The sequence below is a fragment of the Salvelinus namaycush genome, unplaced genomic scaffold (genome assembly GCF_016432855.1).
Source record: "Salvelinus namaycush isolate Seneca unplaced genomic scaffold, SaNama_1.0 Scaffold1311, whole genome shotgun sequence".
NCBI classification, from domain to species: Eukaryota; Metazoa; Chordata; class Actinopteri; order Salmoniformes; family Salmonidae; genus Salvelinus; species Salvelinus namaycush.
In genome coordinates, this window is record NW_024058022.1 from 37,501 (window position 1) to 49,373 (window position 11,873).

Consider the following 11,873-nt stretch of genomic DNA (forward strand, 5'->3'; position numbering starts at 1 on the left):
TGACATTACTACTACATTACAACATGACATTACTATTACATTACAACATGACATTACTACTACTTTACAACATGACATTACTGCTACATTACAACATGACATTACTGCTACATTACAACATGACATTACTACTACATTACAACATGACATTACTACTACATTACAACATGGCATTACTACTACATTACAACATGACATTACTACTGCATTACAACATGACATTACTACTACATTACAACATGACATTACTACTACATTACATGACATTACTACTACATTACAACATGACATTACTACTACATTACAACATGACATTACTACTACATTACATGACATTACTACTACATTACAACATGACATTACTACTACATTACAACATGACTCTAGTTAGTATTTATATCTGAAATCAGAAAACACACCACTGACATTCATTCTGTTTATCTGAGACAACAGGTCAAATGCAAATGGAAGCTCACAACATAGTGGACTTTACCATATGAAATACCATACAGTTTACAGTATCTTTATTTTCATTTTGTAAACAAATACTACAAATACTACAATTACTACAAGCACAGAAACAGAATGAAGTGTTTCCACCAGATAAGTGTTAATTCAGAGATTAAAAGAGTACAATTTCCTTATTAATATATCTATACAGGCTTAATATTACTGCCTGGCTGGATGCCAAGCTCTTTTGACATCTGAAACTGAATGGGACAGTCAGAGAGAGATAGAGAGAAGGAGAGGGAGAGGTTGTGTAGTTTACGTCAGCGTTTGTGTTCATACTCATGTGCGAGTGTGTGTATGACTAGTTAACGTACTGCTGCATTGCAAAGGTTTCTGTCGTATCTCTTCCCCCAAACGATTCTTGGTCCCTAAATGGTTTCCATGTAACACAGCCTGAAAATCCCAGTCATAAATCTACAGATGTCACTTAATGCATTTCAAGCAGTGATTATCAGCCCCCAAACCTCCATATTGGTAAACATGATCTTTATCTTTGTGTTAGTAGAGGATTCAATATAGAAGAAACATACCCTGCGTCCCAAATGGCATCCTATTCCCTACATAGTGCACTACTTTTGACCAGGGCCCATAGGGTGGTGCACTACTTTTGGCCAGGATCTATAGGGTTGTGCACTACTTTTGACCAGGGCCCATAGGGTGGTGCACTACTTTTGACCAGGATCTACAGGCCTATACAGCTTATTTTCATGTCATCTGACAATAGCACCGGTTCCAATCCAAGTGCCAATACTGTTTCTTAAACTCCAGGCGGTGCTATGGTCAGATCACATGAAAATAGAACACTTTGGCCAAGCACACCAGTGGTGAGTTCCGTAAAAAAAAACAGAAGCACATGCAGAAAAGTACTTCACACCGACTGTAAAATATGGTGGTGCATCTTTGAGGTTACGGAGCTATTTTGCTACCACTGGTACTGGTATTGGTCAATGGCATCATGACATTTATCAAGTACCAGGACATTTTAGACAAAAAAACTGGTTGCCTCTGCTTGCAGCAATACAATAACCCCAAGCACACAACAAACTCCATCACAGTCTCCGGACTTGAACCCCATTGAAAACCTGTGGTTTGAATTGAACAGGGCCAGTCCATAAGCACAGACAGAGGATATCAAGGATCTGAAAGGATTCTGTATGGAGGACTGCTCTAAGATCCCTCTCAATGTGTTCTAGAATCTCAGAAAACATTCTAGAATAAGTCTCAGTACCTTAGTCCTCACAAGGTGTTCTAGAATCTCAGAAAACATTCTAGAATAAGTCTCAGTACCTTTATCCTCACAAGGTGTTCTAGAATCTCAGAAAACATTCTAGAATAAGTCTCAGTACCGTTATCCTCACAAGGTGTTTCTAGAATCTCAGAAAACATTTTAGAATAAGTCTCAGTACCTTTGTCCTCACAAGGTGTTCTAGAATCTCAGAAAACATTCTAGAATAAGTCTCAGTACCTTTATCCTCACAAGGGGAGGGTGCCGTAGTGTTGGAGTGCCAATAATTCCCATCAGGTAGGAAGACTACTCACAGATGGAACCCAATCGGGAAAAAAGTATATATTACATGTATATTGAAGGATGCTTAAATACTACAGATTCATATAATATACATGTACTTCAAATACAAGATGCACTTTTCTACTATATCTTTAAGTATACTACACATATACTATAATTTCACTTCAATACACTTATTAAAGTGCATTTTAAATGAACTTTTTTCAGTCTTTTAGTAGTGCCTTTAAGTTTTTAATTTTTTTTTAATGAAACTGCTCAAAGAGTGATCAAGTACACGATAGGTATAGTTTCAACTGAGTTTCAAAGTACTGGTAACACTTTATTAAGGTCCCTTACTAAACCATTTATAAACAGTTTGTAAAGAGCTTACTTACCATTTATTAATCATTATTCCTACATTCATTTGTAGATGTCAATAAGCAATCAATCTGAAGCTGAAAAAAAAGAAATCTCTAAATAGTAATGTGTACATTAATAAACACTATTTTAATTAACTGAAATGTCCACATAAAAAATATGCAAAAACAATTATATATTACCCAGCATTCATTTCTGCAGGTGAAGTTTTTATTTAAAATATTATTTTCCTCCTCATCAAATCAAAGTTTATTGGTCGCGTACAGTGTCTTCAGAAAGTATGAATGCCCCTTCAATTATTACACATTTTATTGTGTTACATCCTGAATTCAAAATGTATTAAACATATTTTTTATCACCCATTTACGAACAAAACCCTGTAATGACAAAGTGAAATGCATTCAATATTAAATACAAAAATATCTCATTTTCATGAGTATTCACACCCCTGAGTCAATACATGTTGGAATCACCTTTCTGGGTAAGTCTCTAAGAGTTTTGCACACCTGGATTGTACAATATTTGTCCATTCTTTTTTTCAAAATTCTTCAAGCTCTGTCAAATTGGTTGTTGATCATTTCTAGACTACCATTTTCAAGTCTTGCGATAGATTTTCAAGCAGACTTAAAACTTCTTGCGACTACAGGGGGTGCTGTTCCGAATTAGCATTTTGTCGTCTCCAAATTAAACTGCCTAGTACTCAATTCTTGCTCGTACAATATGCATATTATTAATTCTATTGGATAGAAAACACTTTCTAGTTTCATACAACGTTGAAATGATGTCTGTGGGTGACCCAGAACTCTTTCTACAGCGAAATCCATGACAGACAGTGAAAGGTCTGAGAGCGAAGCTCTGGTTTCAGATCAGTTTTTAAGGTCTCTGTCTATCCTATGGAACGACACGAACTGCACCCGCCTTCCCCTGGATGTCAGTAACCAATGAGAAGTGGAATGGGCTTTCTGCGTAGCTCTCAGAGGTTATAAAAGGCCAAGGAGTGAGGGTAGCCCCCTTTCGACTCTGACCATTGCGCAGGAAGGGACCGTCCGGATGCCATTTTCACAGGCTCGGTTATCAACTTGAAATGTATCCGTCTGTAATTTAATTCGATATAGGACTTAGAAACATCATAAGGTAGTTAATTTAAACCGTTTTATAGCAATTTATATCCGTTTAGTGCGATTTTGATGCATTTCTATGTGAAGCACACCGGGCACATTTCGGGGTCCCGGTCGAACGTTAGCGGGCATTTAGACGGACAAAGGACATCTTTCGACCAAAAGAAGATTAAACCCAAGAAAGAATACATTGCCCAAGAATCTGATGGAAGAACAGCTCAAAGTAAGCAATATTTAATATGATAAATCGTTGTTCTGTCGAAATATTTTAAACGCATATTTCGCCATTTTGTTTTGGTATAGCTTCACTTGGCGAACCCTGTATTGAAAAGTAAGGATAATTTTAAAAATGTAAGTCAGCGGTTGCATTAAGAACTAATTTGTCTTTCGATTCCTGTCAACTCTGTATTTTTTAGTCAAGTATATGATTAGCTTTCGATTAAACTAGATCACTCTGAAAGCTGACGTCCCTCATTTTGATGCTTGAGTTGTGACTATTTCCATTGTATAACCACGGTTTTGTATGGCTAAATATGCACATTTTCGAACAAACTGTATATGTATGTTGTAAAATGATGTTACAGGAGTGTCATCGGAAGAATTCTGAGAAGGTTAGTGAAAAAATTAATATATTTTGGCGATGATAACGTTATAGCTCCCTTTGCCTTGAATTCATGCTCTACTAACGTTTGCACATGTGGTATGCTAACTTATCGATTTATTGTGTTTTCGCTGAAAAACGCTTAGAAAATCTGAAATATGGTCTGAAATCACAAGAACTGTGTCTTTCCATTGCTATGCTTTGTCTATTTTTATGAAATGTTTTATGATGAGTAAATTGGTCATACACGTTGCTCTATCTAGTAATTCTAGTCGATTTGTGATGGTCGGTGCAATTGTAAACTGTGATTTCTACCTGAAATATGCACTTTTTTCTAACAACACCTATCCTATAACCATAAATATGTTATCAGACTGTCATCTGATGAGTTTTTTCTTGGTTTGTTGCTATCAATATCTTAGTTTAGCCGAATTGGTGATAGCTAGTGGTGGAGAGAGAAAATGGTGGACAAAGAAAGATGGTGTATTTTGCTAACGTGGTTAGCTAATAGATTTACATATTGTGTCTTCCCTGTAAAACATTTTAAAAAACAGAAATGATGGGTTTATTCACAAGATCTGTATCTTTCATCTGGTGTCTTGACTTGTGATTTAATGATATTTAGATGCTACTATTTACTTGTGAAGCTATGCTAGCGATGCTAATCGGTGGGGGGGGGGTGGGGGGTGATCCCGGATACGGGGTTGATACTCGTGAAAGGTTAAGTCAAAACTGTAACTTGGCCACTCAGGAACATTCACTATGTTCAGAGTAAGCAACTCCAGTGTATATTGACCTGGTGTTTTAGGTTATTGTCCTGCTGAAAGGTAAATTAATCTCCCAGTGTCTGGTGGAAAGCAGATTGAACAAGGCTTACCTCTAGGATTTTACCTGTGCTTAGCTCCATTCCCTCTCTTTTTTACCCTTAACCTGTCTGGCTCTGGCGTTCCACTAGCGGAACTCCTCCACATTCCACTGAAAAGGCAGAGCGCGAAATTCAAAAGATATTTTTTTGAAATATTTAACTTTCACACATTAACAAGTCCAATACAGCAAATGAAAGATACACATCTTGTGAATCCAGTCAACATGTCCGATTTTTAAAATGTTTTACAGCGAAAACACCACATATATTTATGTTAGCTCACCACCAAATACAAAAAAAGGACAGACATTTTTCACAGCACAGGTAGCATGCACAAAGCCAACCTAACTAACCAAGAACCAACCAAACTAACCAAGAAACAACTTCATCAGATGACAGTCTTATAACATGTTATACAATAAATCTATGTTTTGTTCGAAAAATGTGCATATTTGAGGTATAAAATCAGTTTTACATTGCAGCTACCATCACAGCTACCGTCACAAATAGGAACCGAAGCAGCCAGAGTAATTACAGACACCAACGTCAAATACCTAAATACTCATCATAAAACATATTCTGAAAAATGTATGGTGTACAGCAAATTAAAGACAAACATCTTGTGAATCCCAGCCAATATTTCCGATTTTTAAGTGTTTTACAGCGAAAACACAATATAGCATTATATTAGCTTACTACAATAGCCTACCACACTACCGCATTCATTCATCAAGGCACGTTAGCCGATAGCAATAGGCACAATTAGCGATAGCGAATAAACCAGCAAAAGATATATAATTTTTGACTACCTTGATTAAGCTTCATCAGATGACAGTCCTATAACATCAGGTTATACATACACTTATGTTTGTTCGAAAATGTGCATATTTAGAGCTGAAATCAGTGGTTATACATTGTGCTAACGTAGCCACTTTTCCCACAACATCCGGATATTTTTCTGACACTTTTTCTGACACACATATTCTGACCAAATAACTATTCATAAACATAACTAAAAATTACATGTTGTATAGGAAATGATAGATACACTAGTTCTTAATGCAATCGCCGTGTTAGAATTCTAAAAATAACTTCATTACGACATCCAGCTTAGGTATAGCGAGAGAGTGCCCAAACTCTGGGCGCAAACGACTAGTTCACATGTACGACAGATATATGAAAAAAACATCATAAATGGGTCCTACTTTTGCTGATCTTCCATCAGAATGTTGTACAAGGGGTCCTTTGTCCAGAACAATCGTTGTTTGGTTTTAGAACGGCCTTTTTCCCTCTCGATTTAGCAAGCACACTTGCCAAGTGGCTGCGAATCTCTCCATCGTCAACAAACTCAGAGAACGGAACACGGCAAAACTCCCGAAAAAATTTCAATAATCTGATTAAACTACATTGAAAAAACATACTTTACGATGATATTGTCACATGTATCAAATAAAATCAAAGCCGGAAATATCAGAAGGCAAATCCAGGTCCCTTCTCGCACTCTCCAGAAAACAGGAAACTGGTGACATGCCAAGAGCTATTATTCGAGCCCAGATCAAGTTACACACTCAATTTCTTCTCTCTCACTGCTTGTCGACATCTAGTGGAAGACGTATGAAGTGCATCTAAAACTAATAAATATCAAGGACTTTAATAGGCAGCCCCTAGAACAGTGCATCGATTTCAGATCTTCCACTTCCTGTCAGGAAGTTTGCTGCAAAAGGAGTTCTGTTTTACTCATAGATATAATTCAACACGGTTTTAGAAACTAGAGAGTGTTTTCTATCCAATAGTAATAATAATATGCATATTGTACGAGCAAGAATTGAGTACGAGGCCGTTTAAATTGGGCACGATTTTCCCCCAAAGTGAAAACAGCGCCCCTCTGTCCTCAACAGGTTTTAACCTAGTCCTTAACGATTACAAGCATACCCATAACATGATGCAGCAACACTATGCTTCAAATACGGAGAGTGGTACTCAGTAAGGTTTGTATTGTGTATATATAAATATATACACAGTTGAAGTCGGAAGTTTACATACACCTTAGCCAAATACATTTAAACTCACTTTTTCACAATTCCTGACATTTAATCGTAGTAAGAAATCCCTGTCTTAGGTGAGTCAGGATCACCACTTTGTTTTAAGAATGTGAAAATGTCATAATATAGTAGAGGAGAATGATTTATTTCCTCGCTTTTATTTATTTCATCACATTCCCAGTGGGTCAGGAGTTTACATACACTCAATTAGTATTTGGTAGCATTGCATTTAAATTGTTTAACTTGGGTCAAAACATTTCGGGTAGCCTTCCAGAAGCTTCCACAATAAGTTAGGTGAATTTTGTCCCATTCCTTCTGACAGAGCTTGTGTAACTGAGTCAGATTTGTAGGCCTCCTTGCTCGCACATGCTTTTTCAGTTCTTGCCACAAATTTTCTATAGGATTGAGGTCAGGGCTTTGTGATGGCCACTCCAATACCTTGACTTTGTTGTCCTTAAGCCATTTTGCCACAACTTTGGAAGTATGCTTGGGGTCATTGTCAATTTGGAAGACACATTTGTGACCAAGCTTTAACTTCCTGACTGATGTCTTGAGATATATAGATATATATAGATATATCCACATCATTTTCTTTCCTCATGATGCCATCTATTTTGTGAGGTGCACCAGTCCCTCCTACAGGCAAAGCACCCACAACATGATGCTGCCACACCCGGTGCTTCACAGTTGGGATGGTGTTATTCGGCTTGCAAAGTGTAACGGATGTGAAATGGCTAGCTAGTTAGCGGTGGTGCGCGCTAATAGCCTTTCAATCGGTTACGTCACTTGCTCTGAGACGTTGAAGTAGTGGTTCCCCTTGCTCTGCAAAGGCCGTGGCTTTTGTGGAGCGATGGGTAACGATGCTTCGTGGGTGACTGTTGTTGATGTGTGCAGAAGGTCCCTGGTTCGCCCCCGGGTCGGGGCAAGGGGACGGACTAAAGTTATACTGTTACATCGATGCTGTTGACCCGGATCACTGGTTGCTGCGGAAAAGGAGGAGGTTAAAGGGGGGTGAGTGTACGGATATGAAATGGCTAGCTAGTTAGCGGTTGGTGCGCGCTAATAGCCTTTCAATCGGTTTACGTCACTTGCTCTGAGACCTTGAAGTAGTTCCCCTTGCTCTGCAAGGACCGCGGCTTTTGTGGAGCGATGGTAATGATGCTTCGTGGGTGACTGTTGTTGATGTGTGCAGTGGGTCCCTGGTTCGCGCCCGGGTCAGGGCGAGGGGACGGTCTGAAGTTGAAACTGTTACACAAGCCTCACCCTTTTTCCTCCAAACATAACGATGGTCATTATGGCCAAACAGTTCTATTTTTGTTTCATCAGACCAGAGGACATTCTTCCAAAAAGTATGATCTTTGTCCCCATGTGCAGTTGCAAACCGTAGTCTGGCTTTTTATTGCGGTTTTGGAGCAGTGGCTTCTTCCTTGCTGAGCGGCCTTTCAGGTTATGTTGATATAGGACTCGTTTTATTGTGGTTATAGATCTTTTTGTACCTGTTACCCAGCCAGCATCTTCATAGGTCCTTTGATGTTGTTCTGGGATTGATTTGCACTTTTCACACCAAGTACATGAATCTCTAGGAGACAGAACGCGTCTCCTTCCTGAGGCGGTATGACGGCTGCGTGGTCCCATGGTGTTTATATACTTGCATACTATTGTTTGTACAGATGAACCTGGTACCTTCAGGCATTTGGAAATTGCTCCCAAGGATGAAACAAACTTGTGGAGGTCTTGGCTGATTTCTTTTGATTTTCCCATGATGTCAAGCAAAAGAGGCAATGAGTTTGAAGGTAGGCCTTGAAATACATCCACAGGTACACCTCCAATTGACTCAAATGATGTCAATTAGCCTAACAGAAGCTTCTAAAGCCATGACATCATTTTCTGGAATTTTCCAAGCTGTTTAAAGGCACAGTCAATTTAGTGTATGTAAACTTCTGACCCACTGGGATTGTGATACAGTGAATTATAAGTTAAATAATGTAAACAATTGTTGGAAAAATTACTTGTGTCATGCACAAAGTAGAATGTCCTAACCGACTTGCCAAAACCATAGTTTGTTAATTAACAAGAAATTTGTGAAGTGGTTGAAAATAGAGTTTTAATGACTCCAACCTAAGTGTATGTAAACTTCCGACTTCAACTGTATATGGTATATGGGGGATTGAAAATTATGCAGACAATTACATTGATGGACGCTACAATCTATCTACATACTATATTAAAGCTGATCTACCCCCTAAAATACAAATAAAATTAAGAAAACAGGAATAAAAAGTGACCAGTGTTCAATGGTTATGTACATAGGTCAACAGTCTCTAAGGTGCATATTTAGCTTATTCAATTGTTTTAATGTTCATTTTCCAACTGAATAATGTTGTACTTTTAATTACACCTTACAATAAATGTTTTATTTATCACCTTAGTGCAAAATGCCACTGGTGCACAGTTATCAATATCTTTACAATTGCCACAACTACTTAGTGAATGGCCTGTAACTGGCTTAGGGGATGCCTTGTTCAATTTAGTTAACCTGTATGTGGCTAATTACGAGCTAAACTACTTCTATGCTTGCTTCGAGGCAATAACACTGAAATATGCATGAGAGCACCAGCTGTTCTGGAAGACTGTGTGATCACACTCTCCGCAGCCAATGTGAGTAAGACCTTTAAACAGGCAACATTCACAAGGACGCAGGGCCAGACGGATTACCAGGACATGTACTGCGAGCATGCGCTGACCAACTGGCAAGTGTCTTCACTGACATTTTCAACCTCTCCCTGTCCGAGTCTGTAATACCAACATGTTTTAAGCAGACCACCATAGTCCCTGTGCCCAAGAACACTAAGGTAACCTGCCTAAACGACTACCGACCCGTAGCACTAACGTCTGCAGCCATTTCTGCCCTCCGAGTTCATAGTCGCTATTTAAATAGACCATTTAATTTTGTCTAGCTTGCCATTCCAAATAAAGTGGAATATTTTTACCTCATATAATTTAGAAAAAAATGGTTAGGTGTAGGCGGGGGCCAGAAGTAAATATGTAAACTGGGATATGACTTTTTTCCACAAATAGACAGATATTGAAAATGTACTTTCTGTTAAATGTATTGTAGTGAGATCATTTTTCTTCGGGATATGAATACTGTGTATGTCCACTTCACTGTCAGACCATTTATTGGTAAACTTGTCAGATGCTGGGTGTAGCTGGTGCATGGAAGTCAGGCGCAGGAGAGCAGAGAAGAGAGGACAAAGCACTTTACTGAGGCAATTCACTAAAACAGAATGCAACCGCGTCACAAAAACAATATAAATATAAACATATATGTATATATGTGTGTGTGTGTGTGTTTTGTGCTTGGGAAGGGGTTGTCTTCTTCAACAGGTTGCTGGATTGGCTGGCCTCTTTCCAGGAGCAGCAGGAGGCCTTGGACTCTGTGCCCAGCCTCATCGGTCATGGGATCAACAGAGACAACATGGATGCTGCCCTCCAGGCCCTCTCTCTGGGCATAGAAGAGTACAAGCCTCCACTCGGTTGCCTGGAGCGGTTCTTCAATGATGGCAAGGCTCCTGATCCCGGCCATCTCCCCAAACCATCTGAGTGTCCTTCCAGACTGGACCCTGCTGCCGTTGATGAAGGGGGACACTTCCCTCCTACATGATATACATTAAGCTGCTGAGGCCAGTGATACAGGCTATCCAAGTGGAAGATCTCAGCTTCCCCAGTGGGAGCACCACCTCTCGGCCCATACGGCAGGTATTCTACGGGCTGCTGCTGGGTGAGAGCAGGGAAGTGGAGGAGTATGACAGGGAAGGCAAGAACCTGACCAGCAGCAAGGTTGAAGCCGTCCTGCCCAGTGCTGCACGACAGCTGCAGCTAGACACACTGGATAAGGTATATATATATACATGTGATGTAGTATACAGTATATCAGGTGTGTATACATGTGGTATAGTATACAGTATATCAGGTATGTATACATGTGATGTAGTATACAGTATAACATAAACATACTGCTGTTGATTCTGAAATTAATTCTCATTCTCTTGTTCTGTTTCTTAGGCTCCACATTCAGTGCGGCTTGAGGTGTTTTTGGAGACCCTTGATGTGTCCCAGTCCACTTTGAATGGTCTCCCACCTCATCTGGGACTTCCTGTGGCTGTTACCTAATACTGGCTGAGGCACGCCCATCCCCGACCAGACCATCCTTTCCTGCAGGCCCTGCTACTAGGACTGGTGTACGGAGAGCTCTGCAGACAGAGGAAGAGCCATAGAGGTATGGACCAGAATATGAATGAAAACACACACACAGGCACACAACTAAGAATGTATAAATAAAAGTGTGTGAAGAATGTATAAATAAAGAGAGTGACTCCTCTCTTTTTTGTGTATCGGGGGTTTATAGAGGAGGGGACCAGTGTTGAGAGGTTGAGAGGGCTGATTCAGAGAGGTGCTAGGAGTCCAGACCCTGGGTGTGGCCCACGCCTTTAGCCAATGGCAAGTGCTGCGTGAGGGATGGGCCTTGACCTGAACCAACTGCTGTGCTTCCCTCTACCTGAGCCTCAGTGTGCCTGGTAAGGTGTCACTTCCTGAATCAACCCTAACCTCTAACCTCTAGAGTAGACCAGTGGTATTCCTTTACATTGTTTTCTATCCCAGCAGCAACACAGCTAATTCAACCCTCTGTTGTTTCCCTGTTGGAGTCTAGGCTGTACAAGGGAACTCTGGTGCACCAGCTTGTGGCCAAACTGAGAGGGGGGGTGACCCCGGATTCTCTCCTGATGGAAGACCCTTCCTCTGGGCAGCTGTACAGAGCCATGCTGGAAGCCATACTCAACTCCCAGGAAGC

At 39.9% G+C, this 11,873-nt stretch overlaps 1 pseudogene; it reads left to right on the forward strand.

The window, feature by feature from the left end:
• LOC120036348 overlaps window positions 1-10,685 on the forward strand; it is an 11,796-nt pseudogene extending 1,111 nt beyond the window's left edge.
• Window positions 10,686-11,873: the final 1,188 nt, after the last annotated feature.